General features: G+C 51.0%; 1 protein-coding gene across 19 annotated transcripts in view; it reads right to left on the reverse strand.

Annotated features, from left to right (window-relative positions):
• Positions 1-19,495, reverse strand: part of KIAA1671 (KIAA1671 ortholog) — a 178,258-nt gene that overhangs the window by 17,867 nt on the left and 140,896 nt on the right. The gene's annotated exons all lie outside the window — the stretch shown is intronic.

Genomic DNA, 19,495 nt, shown 5'->3' on the forward strand with positions numbered 1-19,495 from the left:
GTGATGAAGCAGAATTCAAACACACTATGTACTTCTAGAACATCTCATCACCCCAAAAAGGAATCCTGGTACCTGTTTAGCTGTCATTCCCAAATCGCGCCTCCCCAAGTCCCAGGCAGGGGACTTGGACTCACAAGTCCAAACTGGTAACCAGTGAGCCCCACGTGGCCTGGATCCCTTGGTTCTGTCACTACCTACACTCAGTTACTGGTCTCTGCCCTCAGCCTGGCAAACGGCAGGGAGCCCACTGATCTCCATTAAATGAATGAACTGCTGGCTTCTCAAATTGTTCACTTGGGAGGAGATGGAACACTCAAGGCGAAACCAAACTGCAACCCCTTGGGACGCCATTGCACAGTAACAATTCAAATGGCCTTGGCTTCTGAGCTTCGAAGGATGCTCCCAGGGACCATCTTTTGACGACTTGAGGCCAGCAGATGAGGAATACGGAGGGAGATGGGGGTGAGGGAATGGCAGCAACCTTGCTCCCAATTCCAGAAAGACCAACAGGCAGTACATTATGTCTACATTCCACTGGAGGTCCAGAGGCATATTCTGTGTATTCAGAATAGTCATCTCTTACTCAGAAACCTTTGGATGGCTCCCTGCTGTCCTCCTACTGAAATCGAACACCCCTTGTAATTGAGCCCAAAATTTCCTGTCCAGTTCCAACTCCCACCCCTGCTCCAAACAAACCCTCCAGCCCACTCTCCTGACCTACTCACCATATTGCACCCTAACCTCACACATTCCTGGCCTCTGGCTTTACCTGTGCTGTTCCTTCTTGATATCCACCCTTCCCACCCAAAACCACTCCAACCCACAGCTATCTCTCCTCATCCCAAACTCTTCCTGCCTGCCCTGGACTCATCTCTGTGCCAGGAAAAGTTTGACATGTAAGTTATTAACTCAACAGATATTTACTGAGCACCTACTATGTGCCAGGCACTGGGGATCTGGGGATGGGATCACAACACAAACTGAGTCTCAGAGATTCTGTAACCCAGCTGATGCACCTTTCCAGGTCGGGGCACTACACCATCTTTGTTCCTCTGCTTGGCACCCAGTAGGCACTTAGTGAGGGTGGCATGACTCTCTCCATAGCAGTGTATCTTTCCCCCAGAAGTGGGGAGCATGTCTCTTCCAGCTTCTGTGGAACCATCCATAACAGAGCAAGCAAACGTGGTCCAGCAGAATAAGCGTGCACCTGGGGCAAAGCTCCGCGGTGTGACCATCACCTCCCTTTCTGACCCACAGAGAAGTTATAAGGATTCAGTAAGAAAACAATGGTCACCTCAAGGGCACATAGGACCTGATCCTATAAACACCCATCGCCTTCCCATTCTCTTCCTGTCACCTTTTAGGAACACTGTGTCCCCAATGATGCTTGAGGGGATGCTGCAGACAAGATATATGCAAGGATGGGAATTCAGAACAACCCTGTCAGCCACTTCTAGTAAATGGCCACACTCGCAGACCCTAGTAATAGCCACTGTCCAGGCAACCCTAATAGAAACCCTTTCCTGCCTATAGAAACCCTTAACTGTTCTAGTTGTCAGAATAATATATGTTTGTTGTAAAACATTGAAAAATATAGAAAAACACAGGAATGCCATTTCAAAATAACCCATCACGCAGAGGCAATACTCTGGCCAATCCTGTCCGGAATTTCCCGTGGGTCAGTTTACCTACACCATCACCTTTCATGGCTGAAGAATATTCCACTGGATGCGTGGAGGCAACACTGTTTGCTTAACAACCCCCAAGTGTTCTGGGCATTTAGGTGACTGATATTTGCCACTGTTATAATCAACAATATGACAAATATCCTTGAGCTTAAAGCGACACGTCTCTGCGATTATTCCTGCAGGAGAAATCCTTAGGCTTAGAATTGCCAGGTCAAGGGGAGCCTATTTTTAAGGCTTTGGCTCCTGATGAGTGAACCAGCATAGGATCACCCAATCTCCACGCCCGGGGGCAGCATGTGGGGTGGCACACTTTAGAGATGAAGTCAGTCCCACTTGGGGAAACTAGGATGTTTTTGTTTCAAAAGGTCACCTGACATTCTCAGATGCCTAGCACCCTTGACAGAATTCTCCCTGGGACCCAGGAATGGAAGTGGTCATCTGAGTGGGCTCCCAGCTGCTTACTGTTTTCAAAGATATGACAAATCGGCCTAACTTAATCCCTAACATGGGTCAGATTCAGAAACCAGAGGCTGGAGCCTCAGGGGTTGCTTCTGGTAGAACTGACATCATTGTCTTGGGCACTTTGCTGACAATTACACGTTAGACCAGGGGTCCCCAAACTTTTTACACAGGGGGCCAGTTCACTGTCCCTCAGACCACTGGAGGGCCGGACTATAAAAAAACTATGAACAAATCCCTATGCACACTGCACATATTTTATTTTAAAGTAAAAAAACAAAACGGGAACAAATACAATATTTAAAATAAAGAACAAGTAAATTTAAATCAACAAACTGACCAGTATTTCAATGGGAACTATGCTCCACTCACTGACCACCAATGAAAGAGGTGCCCCTTCCGGAAGTGTGGTTGGGGGCCAGATAAATGGCCTCAGGGGGCCGCATGCAGCCCGTGGGCCATAGTTTGGGGACCCCTGCGTTAGACGCTGGGCCTGTGCCCTGTGTGTGCTAAACTCATCTGAAGGCAAGAAGGATGACCACTTGCTTCCTGACCTCCTTTGGATGATCCTAGGGACAGCTGGGCCAATGGGGTCCAGGAAAACTACATTATCTCCCATCCATTGGATCTGTGGGACCTCCCACGGAGAGAGCTGGCATCCCAGGAGTAAATATGGAGTCCTCTCCCTCTACTGTCTATCACTAGACTCAGGGTTGCATCCCTGGCCAGGGAGCATCCCTGGCTCCTCTGTCACTCTCACGCACATGTCCTATCAATCCCCAAACTCTCCTTCCAGAACATTCCATCCAGCCTCAGCCAGCTTCGGGGTCTCCCTGCTTCCCTCATCTCTGGCCCCGTATGTTTTCTGCACATTACACTTCCTAAAACCAAAACCTGAGCCTGCAGGGTCCCTCAGGGTAAAGCTCCAAACACCTTAAAGATGGTTTGTGGGACCGTCATTAGTGGGGTTTTTCAATGCCCCTTCCCCAGGGTCCCCTGCCCGTCCTTCACCTCTAGTCCCTCCTAGACCCTCCCACTAGCTGCTCCCAGCCTTTTCTCCCCTGATAGTCCTCATTCCAATCCCCTCTCACCTCCAGACCTGCTGAGCAGCCCCACCTCCTGGCTGTGGTTCAGTCTTCCTCCAGGAAGCCTTCCCTGAACTCTCCTTCAACTAAGGCTGGCTCAACCCCCCTCTCATTCTTGCCCTGTCCAGTAGGCCTCAAGTCTATATCTGTGCTGTCTAATATGGTGGCTGCTAGCTATTTAAGTTTAATATAAATTAATTAAAATAAATTAATTTTAAAACTAACAATTAAGGCTCTTTCTTAGTGGCAGGCAGTAGCTTCATTTCAAAGGCCCTATAGCCACATGTGGCTGCCATATTGAACAGCATATATACAGAACATTTTTATAGTGGCAGAAAGTTCTAGTGGACAGATCTGCTGTAGAACTTCCCACAATGTAATAATTACAATTGACCTGTTTCTTTTTCATCTCCCCTGGGGTGTGTACTGCCTCTGGGGCCATAATGCCTACATTTGAATAAACCCAGGCTCTATCACAGCCGCTGTGTGACCTTGAGAAAGTTACTTAACTTCTCTGTGCCTCTAGACAAACCAGATGTGAAGTATTTGGTGGAATGCCATCTGTCACGACTCTTTCCCATAGACTGCCCCTCCCTCAATTTGAAGGAATTCAGAGGTTAGGATTATCTTATAAGTGAGGCTTAAGAGAGCAAGCTGTGTATCAGTACTTTCTCCAGTCTGTATCCCGGTAACCTGTGTGGACTGCAAATTATTCATGTCTCATCACTCTGGCGGACCCTGGCAGAACTTCAAGTCAGCTTCGCTCCCGGGGCTGCAACGCCTTGAGAGCAACTACACACCCACACAGAGGCAAAAACTCTTCTAAAGATTTCCTAAAAGTCAGACTTTTTTACTAGCTTTAAGTCAGGATGTTCTTCCAACTCAGTTTTGTCTCATAAGCTATAAAAACCCTCCCTGTCTGCCGGGAAGCGAATAGCTACAAGGGAGTTTGTAATTACACAATGAACTAAAGAGCCATAGCAGGAACCCACGTGTCCAAGTTAGTCAGTCTCCCATTTCGGCCGAGCGCTGGACTTTTTTGACATGTACTTCTGATGGCTACTAACCATCCCCAACCTATATTTCAGTTGTCACTGTCAAGTGAGGACCATTAAATCGTACCATTTCGATCTAAAAGGACCCCGGAGTCTTCTCTTTTCAGATGAGAATCTGAGGCACAGTGACAGGAAGTGCTGTGCGGCTCTTACATCTCAGGTGAGTGAGAGGCCAGTGCTAGTGGGGGGCTGGGACCCAGGTTTCTGGGCTCCTTTCCCACCCCTGCTCCCAGACTCCCAACATGCACCTGCCCCCACCTTACCCAGGAAGCTTCAGGAGGCCCTGATGAGGAAATGCATATGAAAATGTTCTGAAAAGCCTCCAGTACTTGGCAGGTTTAAAAACCACTGTGCTGGAACTAGTTCACCAAGCCCCGAGTCGCGGGTGTGGGGAAACCCTGGGTCCTTGTCTTACGGGCAGACACGCCTGCCTTAGCTCAGAACCTCGAATGGACAGTTTTGTAACTCTCCCAGCCCAGGAGTCCAGGCTAAGAGACACTTTTAAGGGCTGTGTTGCAACAAGCTATAACACATCCTAAAATTTAAAACGTGCATACCCTCAACTCAGCAATTTTTAGTTCCAGAAATTTATCTCAAGAAAAAATCATTAGACATGCTTGCCAAGGTCTACAAACATGGCCGCTCCCTGCAGGATTGGTTCTCATTGCAAAATCCTGGAAATGACCTAAATGTCCAACGAGGCGGGAAGTGGTGAGAGCAACGTGGTACGTATATCCACACGATGGGATAGGTACGGTCCATGGAATGACCTTCAGAAAGAAAGGACACTTACCGTCCCAGATATCTGCCTTATACTAGCAAACAACAACAAAAAAACCCCAACAATACCAAAACAGCATGTGTGTTATGATACCAATTTGTAAAAATAACCACTTATACATCCATGAGTGAAAGCAAAGGAAAACCTCTGAAAGGTTCCACAACAAACCGTTACAGGGCCCTGTCTATGGTGAGGTAACAGTCTGTCTTTTGATTATTGATGCTGGGTTTATTTAGTATCCACGCTTGTAATTTTATATCTCAATGCAATCTGATGATAAAATTAAACAGAATTCATTAAGTCACACCTCTGATGCTATCGTATTGTGCACATCACGAATGCAGAACAAACCAGAAAGGGTTCTTTATTTGCTAAACGGTATTAAAGTCCGGCAAGCATTTTCTATAAAGGACCCAACTGTGAATATTTGGGGCTTTGTGTGCCATCTTGTCTCTGTCCCAACTACACCAATCTGCCCTTGTTACCAAGAGAAAGCAGCACAAAACAGTACGGCGGTGTGCATGGCTGTGTTCTAATAAAACTTTATTTATAAGCAAGTAGCTGGCTGAATGCAGCCACGGGGGTTTGCAGATCCCTGACCTACGGCCTTGAGGCTGGTTCAGCGACTGCTGTATCCCAACACGTCGAACAATGCCTGGCTAACAGTAATTGTTGAATAATATTGGTTGGAAGAATATGTTTCTTAAAATAACACTTTTGCAGTGAGTAAGTGTGAGCTTCTTAACCAGAAAAGAGAACGCAGTTAGAGAGGAGGCAGGGAAAGGAGAGACTATTACGCCTGCATGTATTTTGGGGTGTTTGACACATGGGCCTAAGAAAGAACCCTGAGTCAGGGCAGTGCCTGGTGGCCCACAGCTGACAGGGTAATACTAAGCAATTCAAGACGTGTGTCCCATCCCCCCTCCGCAACTCTACACCCCCAGCTGTGGTGATGGGGCCCGGGCTGGCGTGGTGACACTTGCTCTGTCTCGTGCCCCTGAGGGCCTCTGACCTTCCTGTCCTGTGTCCTGGTCAGACCTGCACGAAGACTGAGCAGTAACAGCAGTGACAGAAGACCAACACTGAGGGCCGATGATGTGCTCTTCACTTTGCCTTTGAATGTTCTCGACAACCCTCTGTGGTAGGAACGGCCATGGAACCCATCTTACAGGGGAGGAGACTGAGGCCCTGGGAGGCAACCTGATATGCCCAGGTCCCATAGTTAGGAAGTGGGGGAGCTGGGATTTGAACCTGGTTTGCCTAATGTCCAGGCCTGAGCTTCCCCAAAGCCATGGCATTCTCTTGGCTCTGGCTTGATATGAAGAGCTCTGTTGGATCCTCAATGACCATTTTACAGAAAGAAAAACAAGAGGGCCAGGGAGAACAGGTGTCTGGCTAGGCCTAGAATTCAGGTGTCCTGACTCCTTGGCCTGTGCAATGGTCCATCCCTAGGCACATCCACTGATGGGGTCTCAGACCTAGAAAGGGGAGAAGGCGAAGGCTGCAGGCCAAGGGTGGGCTGAGCCCCCCAGTTTCTTACATCCTCCCAGTACCCCCTAACCCAGGCTCTTGTCTTCAGATAAGATACTGCAACCTGCAGAGCCCCAGGTCCACACCCACCCTCCTCGCCACCTCGTCTGTTTGCTCTGCCTAGGATGCCCCCCTGCCTGGCTAAGGGCCACATCCTTCAGAGCCGAGAGCAAGCATCAGCCCCTCTGAGAGGCTTCCCTACCCCGAGTCTAGGTCAGAGTCCTGTCCTGCAGAGCCCTGACCTCAGGTGGTGGTTCTAAGTCACATGTATGATTCACTGGGTGCCGGGTCCCACCCAGTACACAACACGTCCAAGGGGGGAAAGCTGAGCTCTGTCTCAGTGCTCAGTTACAGTGCCTGATGCTTAGTAAGTGCTTAGTAAATAGGAAAGAAGGAAAGGGGAGGGAAGGAGGGAGGGGATAAAAAGAAAAAGAGGATTGGAGGCAGTCAGGCCAGCAGCAATGGACATGGGTGGGGAATGGCACTTGGTAGAGCCCTGAGAACCCTCTCCCAAAGCTGCCAGCAAACACTCGTGTAGTATCCCTTCCCATGAACTTGGGTCCCAGCTAGTCGGGGTTGGGGCAGTTGATGGACTTCTGGGCAGCCCAAAATGCCACCTCAGGCTATCATAGCACAAGCCAGGCCATGCCCTCTGCCCTTGCACAATGGCAGGGGCAAGGGGGGGGGGTGTTTCCCAGGGAAAGTCAGCGGGACGGCAGTCGCTGAACCCTTTCAACAGGATCTAAGAACAACAGTGCAGGTATGACCAGGTGTGGCTAAGGTGTGGCCAGGTGTAGTCAAGCATGGCCAAGTGTGGCTGACTGTGACTGTGTGTGTTGGCTTGGAGAGGAGCATTGCTCAGGATCTATCTAGGCTGGTCACCTGGCTGGAGTGGCTACTCATGGACTCAGAACACGCCATGGCCACCACTCAGTGGGGCAGGACAGTCTTGGGGTCATTCCTGAGGTTGCTGGCAAACTTGGGGTGGAGGAAGGAGGGTAGAGAGGCGAAGGAGAGACAGAGACAAACAGAGGCAGAGAGAAGCGGCGAGAACAAAGACAGCGAGACAGGAACCGAGAGAACACGACCACGACTGGGAAACACAGAGACGGCACCAGCACCGAGGAGACACGCAGGCCAGTGACACGTGTCTGGGTCCCAGAACCAGGGGGCGGGACAGACCCTCCTGGACCGGTGCTGGGGCTCCACCCACAGGAACACATCTGGACTCCACCTTCTGACCCACTGCGGGAAATCCAGCTCTGCTTTTTGTTAACTGTGACCGAACCCTGCTAACCTTTGATTTTCCCATCTGTAAAATGGGAGGAGAAGGACGCACAGGAGGGGTGGGAGAATTCTGAAAAATGTCTGATGAGAGCTGCACATGCAAGGTGCGTGGTACATACCCAACGGATGCCAGCGACCTGAGGATGATGATGTCTACAGTTGAGTCCCCAAAACACCTGGTTTTAACAAACACTCTAACAATGGGCTAACAGGCCTGAAAGAGGCCTAAGAGTTGCACCATTCAGCTGAGTACAAAAGGGCTGCCTAAACCAGATGCCCAAGTATCTCCCTCGACCTGGATATTAGTCAGCTGCTTCCTCCAAGGAGCACCCAGGGGAAGGTCACGTCACAAAATGAACAGGACCCCAGCTCTGCCCCGCAGACTTGTCACTGTCCAGGGCTGGGCCATTCGCTGGCGTACACAGACTGTGAAGTGACGGCTCTGACAGTGAGTGACACACTGTCTCCGTGGGACAAGTGCGTCACCCAAAGTGAAAGGGACACACGTTTGCAGCTGGTCTTCAGGAGGCACGTATGGTTTCGGCAGGGAGTGCCCAACAAGGCTCCAGGACAAGGGCCTCCTTGCTGCCCCGATGGCCTCAGAGGCTATAAACAGAAATGACAGCTGCGCTGGGGGGCCCGGGCTCCCCTCAGCCTCAGAGGCGGAGTCCCCCAGACTCCAGAGGGCCAGCGGGCAGCCTGGGCCTGTGCTCTGGGTGTCAGAGCTGAGCGGGGAGGTGACAAGAATAGTAATAACCTTGGACACTTAAGGAGCACTGACCGTGCCTGGAACCACATCAAATTCCTTACGTGGACAATCTAGTTTAATTCTCATAGTAGACACTATTAATAACCCATTTCACAGATGTGGTAGCTGAGGCTTGGAGAAATTAAATAGAACAGCAGCAGCAGACACTTACATGGCGCTTACTGTGTGCCAAGTTGCCGCATTTAGTCCTCCCAACAAGTAGCAGCTACTGTTATTACCCCCACTTTCCAGAGAGGAAGACTGAGGCACAGAGAGGTGAAGCGACTTGCCAAGGATCTCATGAGGGAAAGAGCCTGAATCAAACCTAGGCGCCGGGCTCTGAGTCTCTGGTCTGTTATCTATCCCGCCCACTCTACCAACTCCTGTTAGCAATCTCACCCAGGAAATGCCCCTCTGGGAGACTCCTCGGTATACTCTGTTAGCCACTGTCTGCTTGTGTCCCTAAAACATGGCTCAGGCATCAACCTCTCCAGGATGCCTCTCCTGACTGCCTTCATCTGCAGCTGAACCAGGCATCTCCTTGGGGCCCCACAGAGGCCCCTGTGCTCTGCCCAGCACAGAACTTACTGTGCTGGGCTGAGCTTGCTGCTTGTTTGACTGTCTCCTTCAGACTGTGAGCTCCCTGAGGTCAGGCACTGGGGTCTGTTCACCCTCAAACCCCAGTGCCAAGTTAAGAGACAGCCACAGTGGGTAGGGAGCAACTGATCATGAATGAAATAATGAATGAGTGAGTTAAATGAATGATCAAACCCATATATGATCCCCTCTCTCATGTCTTTGAATAAAACTGCTGTTTATTCAAACTCTCTTGATATATCACAGGACTGTCTCTCTACATGCCTTTAATTTTTGTTACTTTTAAAACAAACTGTTTTTCCTAAAACACCATGTTCAGCATGCTGACAAACAATGAAAGTGGACTGGCTACTGTGATTTTTTTTTTTATGGTGTAAAATAGGAAAGATTGGCTCAGGAGAGGAGGACAATTCCCTAAATAATCAACAACCTTCGTGCAGGGGAAGTGAAGGGGTTAGAATATTTCAGAAGTACTGAGGTCCTCCTGCATGAAAACAGACAAGTTCAATGTCCCTTTTTGGTCTGAAGTCCTGTTAATACATAAGGTCTACAGTTCTGAGGTGAGGATAAGCCAAGGGAAAAGAGAAGTGGAGGTTTAAAAACAATGTATTTAACCTAAATGATAGGACTGCCATAACACAGAACACTATTCATTTGTTAAGAAGAACTGTTCAGGCCTGACCTGTGGTGGCGCAGTGGATAAAGCGTCGACCTGGAAATGCTGAGGTCGCCGGTTCGAAACCCTGGGCTTGCCTGGTCAAGGCACATATGGGAGTTGATGCTTCCAGCTCCTCCCCCCCCCTCTCTGTTTCTCTCTCTCCCTCTCCCTCTGTCTCTCCCCTCTAAAAATGAATAAAATAAAATTAAAAAAAAAAAAAGAACTGTTCAGAGGAATGGCCTCCCAGACACACCGTCAAGTGTCCGAAGAAAGACAAGGGACGACAGGTGACGTGTGCCGCTGTCCCTCTGTGAGGAAGCAAAACCCACATCAGTATGCGGTAATGGACACCCACAGAGCAAGACGCAGGGAAGCCGTGCGGACACTTGTTTCTGGGAGGGGAGCTGAGCGAGGGCGGAAGGGGACAGAGGCAGACACGTACTATTCTGCATAACTATGTAAGTCCTTTGTCTCTCCGCTTCTCTTCATGGGATCTGCCCCCACCCAGCCCAACTCAGCTCTTCTTAAAGAGACTCTTAAAACAGTCGAAGCCAAATTTGGCTTCCTCTTTGAAACATCACACGTCAAAACATCTCCCCTGTTTATTTCAGGCAAGGGCTCAACTTGTCAGGAGACAGAATTACAGCCTTGAACACGTAAGTGGGAACCCGGTGGGAAGGCAGGGAACTGGGTGTGTCCCTGCACTGCCCGGGGATCCCAACACCTTCAGCAGCGGGCCCTGGCAGGACACGGCTGCCATCGTCACCGTGGTCTGTGGCAGCGGCACCTCCAGTGTCACAACATCACCCCACAGCTCTGCTGCTGGGGATTCATCCAGCCGAGATAGGCACACAAACAGAGACACGGGCATGCAAATCGACACACAAAAATATACAAACACACACATACACACACAGAGATTCACACCCTCAGGGGTGCTCAGAGCAGTGCCGTTTTAGGTAACGGCGCCTTTCCGTGAGGGCATCCGATGCAGGACCCCTGATTTATCCTTCCAGGGAATATGTGCTGCTGCCGTCACAAACAATGAAGGAGCATTCTAAGTGCTGATGTGGAAAGACGTCAAAGCCATTATAGATAAGTTCACAAAAAGCAAAGGGCAGAAAACACTGCCTTAAACTACCCCCTTGGCCACCCTGGGCCCCCTGAGTAATAGAGGTTTCCAATCCCGGGTACCCAAGGTGCCCCTGAGCCTCGGAGGGGGAGGGAAGAGGCAGAGAGCGTGATGAGGGGTAGGTGACAGGCGGCTCGGTGGAGGGCCTGTGACATGGCCCAGGCCTTGAAAAGTGGGTCAGACTGGGATAGGTGTGGGAGAGCAGGGAAGGCAGTGCAGTGAGGGTGGAGGCTGGGGAAAGGTGAGGCGGGGAAGTGACACACTGCCTTTATGCGACACTGACACCGCTCTGTGTGGACCGGAGAGCCTGTCCCACCTCCCCTGCGGAGCAGCCCGCAGCGGGACGCACAACCGCCTGACAGGTCAGGGGCTGCAGCGCAGAGCTGGGGCCTCCAGGCTGCCCTGCCAGCCGAGGGAGAGCTCAGGGCACCCAGTGTGAATGGGGCGTCTCTCCCCTTGGAGTGGGGGCCACGCAGAGACAGGAGCTGAGCCCTCGAAGGGCATGGCGGTCCCCCTGTTAAGGAACACCCAACCCCGGCAAAGGAGCAAAACCAGTTGGGCTGACATTCCATCACCTGGGACAATGCCAAGGGCTCCGTTTCCTTCTGGTGCTCAGCCCAGATTGTGGCTTTGTTTGAAGACCCTGCCCAGGGCCCAAGGCGCCGCCCGTTGTAACTCACAACCCAGCCCCTGGTAAGCCAGAGGCCCTGGAAAATGTCCGCACGGATGCAATCTTTTTGGCCCAAGCTGAGGCGGACCTGTCTCCTACAGTATTTCTGCCTGCTCATCACAAGGCCTGGGTCCCACGTTGGTGAGAGTGCTTGGAAGCCTCAGTGAGCTCCGGGTGCAGGGCCCAGGCCCCAGCACCACTCGGAGCCAGCTAGCTTATCAACTGGCTGCAAAGACTGGCGCACGGGCAGAGCCCAGAGACCTGTTCAGGCAGAATCGGTGCCTTGGTAAAGCCCACAAACAAAACACAAAACAAAACAATGGACCCATTTGGAAGGAGCTGGGGCCCATGCAGGCTTTCAGGCAGGCTGGAGAAGTCTGGGCATCTTGGGGCCAGAATTCACTCAGCAGGACTTGGAAGTCAGACCTAGTGATCGTGACAGGCTTCCAAAGGCTGCCAAAATGTGCAGTGACATGCCCTGCTGCTGTAGGACCCCTTTCTCAATTTAAGGGCAACATCCAGGCCCTGGGACCTTGAGGAACCTGGCACCGGGCATTTTGGTTTATCTTGGGTGAGCGTGCACCATGGCCAAGTACCCAGCAGCACACTTTACTGTGTCAGCCCCAAAGGGTCCCCCCACTAACCTGCGAAGGGGGTTCTAGTGTCACAGCTCTGCTGGTCCTGCTCCCAAACCCAGGGGCAAAATGCACTGCAAACTTGGGACTTCTCAGATTTTAGAAAGGCAACACTGCATGTTGGGAGTTGCCCCCAGTGGGGTCTAGAGCAGGCTTCCCACACTTGGCACTACAGCACGTGGTGGGGACTGTCCTGGGCACTGCCGGGCAGCATTCCTGTCTGTACCCACCAATGCCAACACCAATACCCCCCCAAGTCCTGACAACCAACAATATCTCTATACGCAATTGTCCCCTGAAAGGCAAAGTCACCTGTGCTTGAGAACTGCTAGTCTAGTCTAGGTCATACATTCTTGATAGGAATGATACTGTCCCCCAGGGAGTGAAAACTGGCTCTTGGGAGGGAGAGGCGTGTGAAAAAAAATCTTATTTTTTTAATATAGTACATATACAGATATACAATATAGTTATATTAAAATTTCATGAGAAGGCAATAAAAAAATGTTTAAAAAGGCCCTTTAGGGGACAATAATGAAAATTAAAACCATAAGTATATAAATACTGGTACAGGGCAACACCCCATAGGCAAATGTGTTAATATTTCTGTAGCAACATGTGTGAATAGTCACACCATGTAGGATAAATAAATACTATTAATTAGTTCACATCAGCAAAATTGGAACGGGGCAGCTTTGCCTCAAAAGACAGCTCTGTGGATTTTGGAATGTTGGATAAGGGATTGCAAAATGGCGTTCCATTTTATACAGGAGGAAACGGAGGCTCAGAGGAATTATGCAACTTGCTCGTGTGTGTGTGTGTGTGTGTGTGTGTGTGTGTGCGCGCGCGCGCGCACGCGTGCATGTGTGTGCATGTGCGCACGTGCCCGCTCACCCCAAGCTCTGACTGACAACAGAGGGAAGGATTTAAACACACACACAAGGCCTCCAAGGCAACATAAATGACTCTGGCAATGAACCGGAACTCTCTTAGCAACAAGCACTGCCTTAACTGCATTGGCTCTTTGTCTCTGTCCCAGTTACTCTACTTCTAAAAGCTATCCCGATTATGCAGGTGTGTAAAAATGAATGTCAAATGATCTTTACTGCAGCATTATCCTTGCAATTTTTTTAAAATTTTTTTATTTTTTATTTTTTTTTAGCAAGAGAGAGAGACACACACAGGAAGGGAGAGAGATGAGAAGTATCAGCTTGTAGTTACATCTCTTTAGTGGTTTATTGATTGCTTCTCATATGTATCTTGAGCAGGGGGCTCAAGCTGAGCCAGCGTTCCCTTGCTCAAGCCAGCAGCCATGGGGTCATGTTGATGATCCCACGCTCAAGTCAGTGACCCTAAGCTCAAGCTGGTGAGTCCACACTCAAACTAGTGACCTCAGGGTTTTGAACCTGGGACTTCAGCATCCCAGGTCAACACTCTATCCACTGTGCTACCACTGGTCAGGCTAAAGTATTTATTTATTCATTGATTTTAGAGAGAGAGAGAAGAAGGGAGGGACAGAGAGAAAGAAATATATATATATAGTAAAGCATCAATTTGTTGTTCCACTTATTTACGCACTCATTGGTTGATTCTTTTATGTGCCCTAACCAGGGATCAAACCTGCAACCATGGCGTATCGGGATAATGCTCTAACCAACTGAGCTACCCGGCCAGGGCCTATAGCATTTTTTTAAGGTAAAAATTTGACTGAAAACAACCTAAGTGTTCAAAATTCATTGGGGTATGACTATATAAGATAGGATTAACCTGAAAAATGGAATACGGTGTAGCCATTAAAATAAGGCTGCAGGTCCATTTCACTGACAGGGGAATTTAGTCATAGTAGAGAAAAATGAAAGAAAACTGGGTACAAAAGAGTTTAGGTAGTATAATTCTATTTTATTTATCTATTTCCACATATACAAAAACATGTGTGTGTGTGCGTGTGTGCATGTGTATTGCATATATATATAGCATTATATTGTGTATAATGTATATTAAAATTATATGCAAAAATGCATATATTATATATGTGTATATATTTGTTATATATATTTTGGCACATGTATGCAAAATAAGGGATATAGACATGTTACAAGGACTATCTTTAGGGGGTGGGTCAGAATACTTATTTTATCCCTTCTCAGCTATGATCTTATTTCTCTACAATGAGCATGTTTGGTTTTTGTAGTTTTTTTAAAAGAGGAAAAGGACCCAGAACACGCCCAACCAGGCAAGCACTGCAGCTGTGTGGCCTGGGTGGGTAGCAGAATGTTGTTCGGCTCCCTTTCCTGGTCTCCAGGATTGGCTCCCACCCGGGTAGTGAGCTGCCTCAGGGCTGCACTGCTCCCCAGGCCTGTTGTTATGTGACACCAAGAGGCCAGGAGGCTACAGTCCAGGAGAGGAGGCCTCAGGGCAGGGGCAGGGGGAGCAGCCCAGCGTGGAGCAGGCCGTGCTTCCCTGAGACTGTCCACCCCCAGCCCCGCTGGGCCATCCCTGGACTCCCAGCCACCTCCTCGGCTCTGCACAGAGAAGGGGCCGGGGCCCCCGGCCATGCTTCTTCAACACAGTGTGACTCAGGTGAGTCCGTTTCTCAGATGAGTTGTGTGTGAGTTGGTTCTCGGAGCCTCGGTTTCCCCCTCTGTAAAATGGGGATCAACACTGGGGCTACATCACTGGGTCAGGACAACACTGAGGGGTCCAGGGATTCTGCTGCCAGGCAGAAGCAGCCAGACTCTTGGGACAACTGGTATTACTCCCCATAGGGTCCCTTCCTCTACAAGGCCGATGGATCGGGGCGCTACCAGGGCACAGAAAAGGGATGGACAAGCACGTGCACCTGAGGAAAACGTGAGAGGCTAACACCGGCAGGACTTAGCGGGGTGAGGGACACCACCAGGACGAGCCCTGACCTCCGGTTTCAGCAGCAGGGCAGAAGCTGCCACCACCAACTCTGACAGCGAATGTGGGAAGGGTCCCCGAGGGCCTGGTCTCAGAGGTGAGGATGAAGGCTTCCAGGGGGAGGCAAGATGCTAGGGAAGGCAGGGCAGGGGCGGGGCAGGACGGGGAGCTCAGGGAAGAAGAACGACAGGGTTTTTAGGTGGAGATGGTAATCAGTACCCCACAACATCAACGTACAACTTGCCGCCTCCTTGATGCCTCTCTGCACCTCCAGGGAATTCCTACGGGAGAGAAGAGGCGGAGGGTTTGGTGCCTCCCTTTTAGGGGCTGGGATGTTAGCAGCAGACCGCACATGTCACAGGAAAAGAGAGGTCAGGTTGTCAGGCACCTTGGGGTCAGACAGTCCCCAGCTCCAATCCGGGCTCCCTGTCACGCAGAAGCTGTGTGGCCTTGACTAAGTCACTCTACCTCTCTGAGCCTCAGTGATAGCAGAGGCCCCTCCAACATGCAGCGCTGATGCCAGCACTGTGTGGGCTAGTGAACTATGTAAAGTGCTGAGCGCCGTGCCTGGCGTACAGTGGGTACTCGAGGAATGAGTGCAATCTTCATGACGCTCAGGGGGCACAGTCACCTCCCTGTGGCTCCGAAACCATCAGGAGACACAAGAGTCAAAGAAGCAGCATGAGAGTAGGAGCTTTTAGGAATTAGGTGTTTTCCAGATTCTGGGTATAGATCACTGCAGCGCCGCCCCCTAGTCAACGCTCCCTTAGTGGATCGGGCAGGTTTGTAGGTATTGTAGGAATGCTTGCAGCAGTGACCGACTACCTTCGGCTCCCGGAAAACAGCACCTTAGCTACACACGCTGTTCTCCGGAGGGTGAACAAGAGCAGCTGCGGGAGTGAGATGTAACTGAGACACAGGGCAGGACAAACATCCTGGGTGGGACAGAAACCTCAGCTGAGCCCCCCCCGACCATCGCAAGCCTCTGTAAGGCTCCAGGGGGCCAGAGCCCAGGTGAGCGGCGGGCTCCTGGGCTGACCCCTCTCCCAGGGCCTGCGCCGACTGGACCGAGTCCAAGCTCGTTGGTCAGGCCGTCGCAGCCCTCAGGGCGCTTCTCAGCTGGCTGCTCCTCTTGCTCCGGTGACACTGGACTGCATGTGGTTCTCTGACAAGCAAGGCCGCTGCCCGCTGCTGCCACCTTCTCCCTGGACGGCCGGTCTCTGCCTGGTCTGCTGGCGCACTCCTACTCTATCTTCAAGACCCAGGTCTCCACAGCACTGGGGAGGATGCAGGTCTCACTCATAACTCTCCTAAAGTTCTGACCATCCCCAGCCCATGACTGAGTGCCTCCGAGGGCTGAGACCATACTGGGTTCGCTTCCTCCCCTCTTCCCACAGCCAGACCCAAGGCTCAGCACAATACAGGTGACCAGCGAATGTTTGAGAAAGGAGGAAGGAAAGAAGGCAGAGAAGAAGAGTGGGCAAGAGGGAGGGAGGGAAGGAGACATGGAAGAAAGGGAGGAAGAAAAGGAGGAAGAAAAGGAGGCAGAGGGAGGAAGGGAAGACCAAGCCACAGACTGAGGATAATATAAAGGTACCCAGGTACTCAATTACTAAGGTACCAAGTTCCAATGTCCTCTTCTGTAGAAACAGGGACAAGAGAACCCACCTCTGCAGTCTGTTACAAATTATGTGCGGTAAGTACAAAGGCTCAGCACACAGGAAGCCCCTGCTCCTTTCAGTCACTCATTCATTTAAGCATCTACTACAGCGGTTCTCAACCCGTGGGTCGTGACCCACAGGTTGAGAACCGCTGATCTACTATGTGCAGACACTGGGAAGTCCCTGCCCTGGAGGAGCTGACATTCTAGTGGGAAAGAGACAAAACTCAGAACAGCGTCTACTGCAAGCCACGCTGCAAGGGGATCCACACCACGGAGAAAAAGAAAGCGAGGCAGGGGCTGAGCGGTTCAGGGCATGGACTGAGGGCTCCAATTTTAAACAGGGTCAGGGGGAGTCTTTCTTCTGAGACATTTGAGTGAAGATCTGAAGGAGGTGAGGGTGATACCCGTGCAGATACCTGGGAAGAGGGCATCCCGGGAGGAGGGACAGGCCAGGGCAGAGGACTGGAGGCGGGTGATGGCTATAAATTCTGCCATTACTACAGACGCATTTTTGGCATCTGGCATGCCGATTTAGCAGTCTAGGCTGAAGCAAACCCCACCCTCCCTGTCCCATTAAATCATATTCTAAGTCTAGCATTCCCTCTGCTCTCTCTTAAACCTCGAACTTTCCAAATAAAAACATGAGTTAAGAACACAAAGTGTGAGGTGCTTACTTCCTCCCTGCGGATGAAGGGGCGAGAGGCCAGAGCCAAGGCCTGCCCTGCGCGCCCAGTCCCTTGGTTCCCAAACAGTCCCCATTGCATTTGGCTCTCTCTTGTTTGTAAACACTGACTGGGCACCAACTGTCTCCATGCAGGACGCTTCCTTCGCCGGGTGCATTCACAGATCTCATCTCCAGATATGAGAACTAAGTATGAGTGAGGTCTTCCAATATTCTGCTCCCACTGGGGGAGGGGAGCACCGTGGCCACATTCTCCAGACGGGGAACGGGGTTCAAAAGGAAGTGGCCTGCCCAGGGGTACACCCAGGTACCAGGTGTGAAACCCAGGCAGCCCGGATTCACCTCTGCTTCCTACGTTACCTTCCTCGCTTCCACTTACTCTAAACAGGGTTAGAACCGACATAAGCTGGGCCTTGGGAACTGCTCTTGTCCCCAGATGTTTTCAATATAAAAAACCATTTCAGCAATCTGTTGGCGAGGCCTCGCGGCAAGGCTGGGAAAAGGAAGTGGTTCTTTAGTGCGGACAAGGGATTTGTTTGAGCAACATATCTTGGAATGGCTCCGTGATGTGGAAACCCAAGTGTCCTGGGGACTCTGAGGTCACACAGACCTGGGTGGGCTGGAGTCCTGGCTCTGCCCCACGCTAGCTGTGGGACCTCGGGCAGCTCGCTTCCCGTCTCTGAGCTCATGCCTGGTTGCAGCTACCAGAACTCTTATCATTATTGTTTATACTATTAGTAGACTCTATTAAACACTATTGAGATGATCCTACCCACAAAGGACCTCCACCCAATGAAAAGTGGGCTTACTGCAGAAGTAACCTTCTCGGTGTGTCACGAGGTTTTTTAACATATGGTTTGTACAGAGAAGTGCCCTCTCGGGAACAGCACTTGCAAAAGACGGCTCCACTCTCCAGCCCCGAGTTGAGAACATCAGAGCTCATTTTAGGGACATGGAATCTGAGGCCTGGAGAGAGGAAGGACTGGACAGGTGACTCAGTTAGCAGCGGCAGTCCTCACAGGGGACTCTGGAGGCTGCTTCTCGTGTCTCCCCTTCTGGAGGAAGCACAGGTCCCTCCCATCCCAACGGGTCCTAGGCCACTGCCTCGGCATGTATCAGCAGAGACTCAAGTCACACTGTGGCCTTGGAGAAACCACGGTCACTGTCACTACCCAAGGGGCAGGTCGCTGTCAGACTCTCATCTTTCTAAGCCACTCCTGCAGCCTGCGGAGGATGGGAACGAGAGCGGAAGCGCACTGCCGCTGGGGCCAGGGCTGCCTCCACCCTCCACACCCTCGGGCTTTCCAGGACTGTAATGCCCCTAGTCCAGTGGGTGTTCCCACTCGTCCTAGGGAAAGAACCAGAGGCATTCCTTCATTCTTCCTCCAGCTCCCTGTGTATAGCATGTTGGTTTCTAGCAATAATCTGGGAACCCCGCACTGGGCCTCAGGCCTTAGGGGGGCCCTTTGGCTGTCAGGTGGCTCTGGGGACCATCGGAATCCCCTCACTGTCCTAAAGGGAAGGGAGTCCCAGAGGACCCGGACTCAGAGCTCACACCAACGGGGAGTAAAAGCAGGTCAGTCAAGCACAGGGAGAGTGAAAGGGCATTTTCTAGAGTTCAGAGGTCACAGAATCCCCCTGCCCCGATGATGGCCACACCATTGCTCCTTTTTTCCATTTCTGCAAATAAACATCATCAGGTACTAATATTAGCTGCATGGAGACCCTGGTATGGTTACAGTTAACTAACAAAGAATGAGGCTTGCACGGATTTCCCAGGGAAAGAAGGAGGTTCAGAGTGTGAATGCAGGTGTAGACGGGCCTGGATTCCAAGCCCCCCCCCCTGCCTGGTTGTGGGGCCCTGGGCAAGTCCCTTGGTCTCACTGGGCCTCTGTTTCCTCATCTGTAGAATGGGAATAGTAATCAT

The sequence above is a fragment of the Saccopteryx bilineata genome, chromosome 2 (genome assembly GCF_036850765.1).
Source record: "Saccopteryx bilineata isolate mSacBil1 chromosome 2, mSacBil1_pri_phased_curated, whole genome shotgun sequence".
Classification (NCBI taxonomy): Eukaryota; Metazoa; Chordata; class Mammalia; order Chiroptera; family Emballonuridae; genus Saccopteryx; species Saccopteryx bilineata.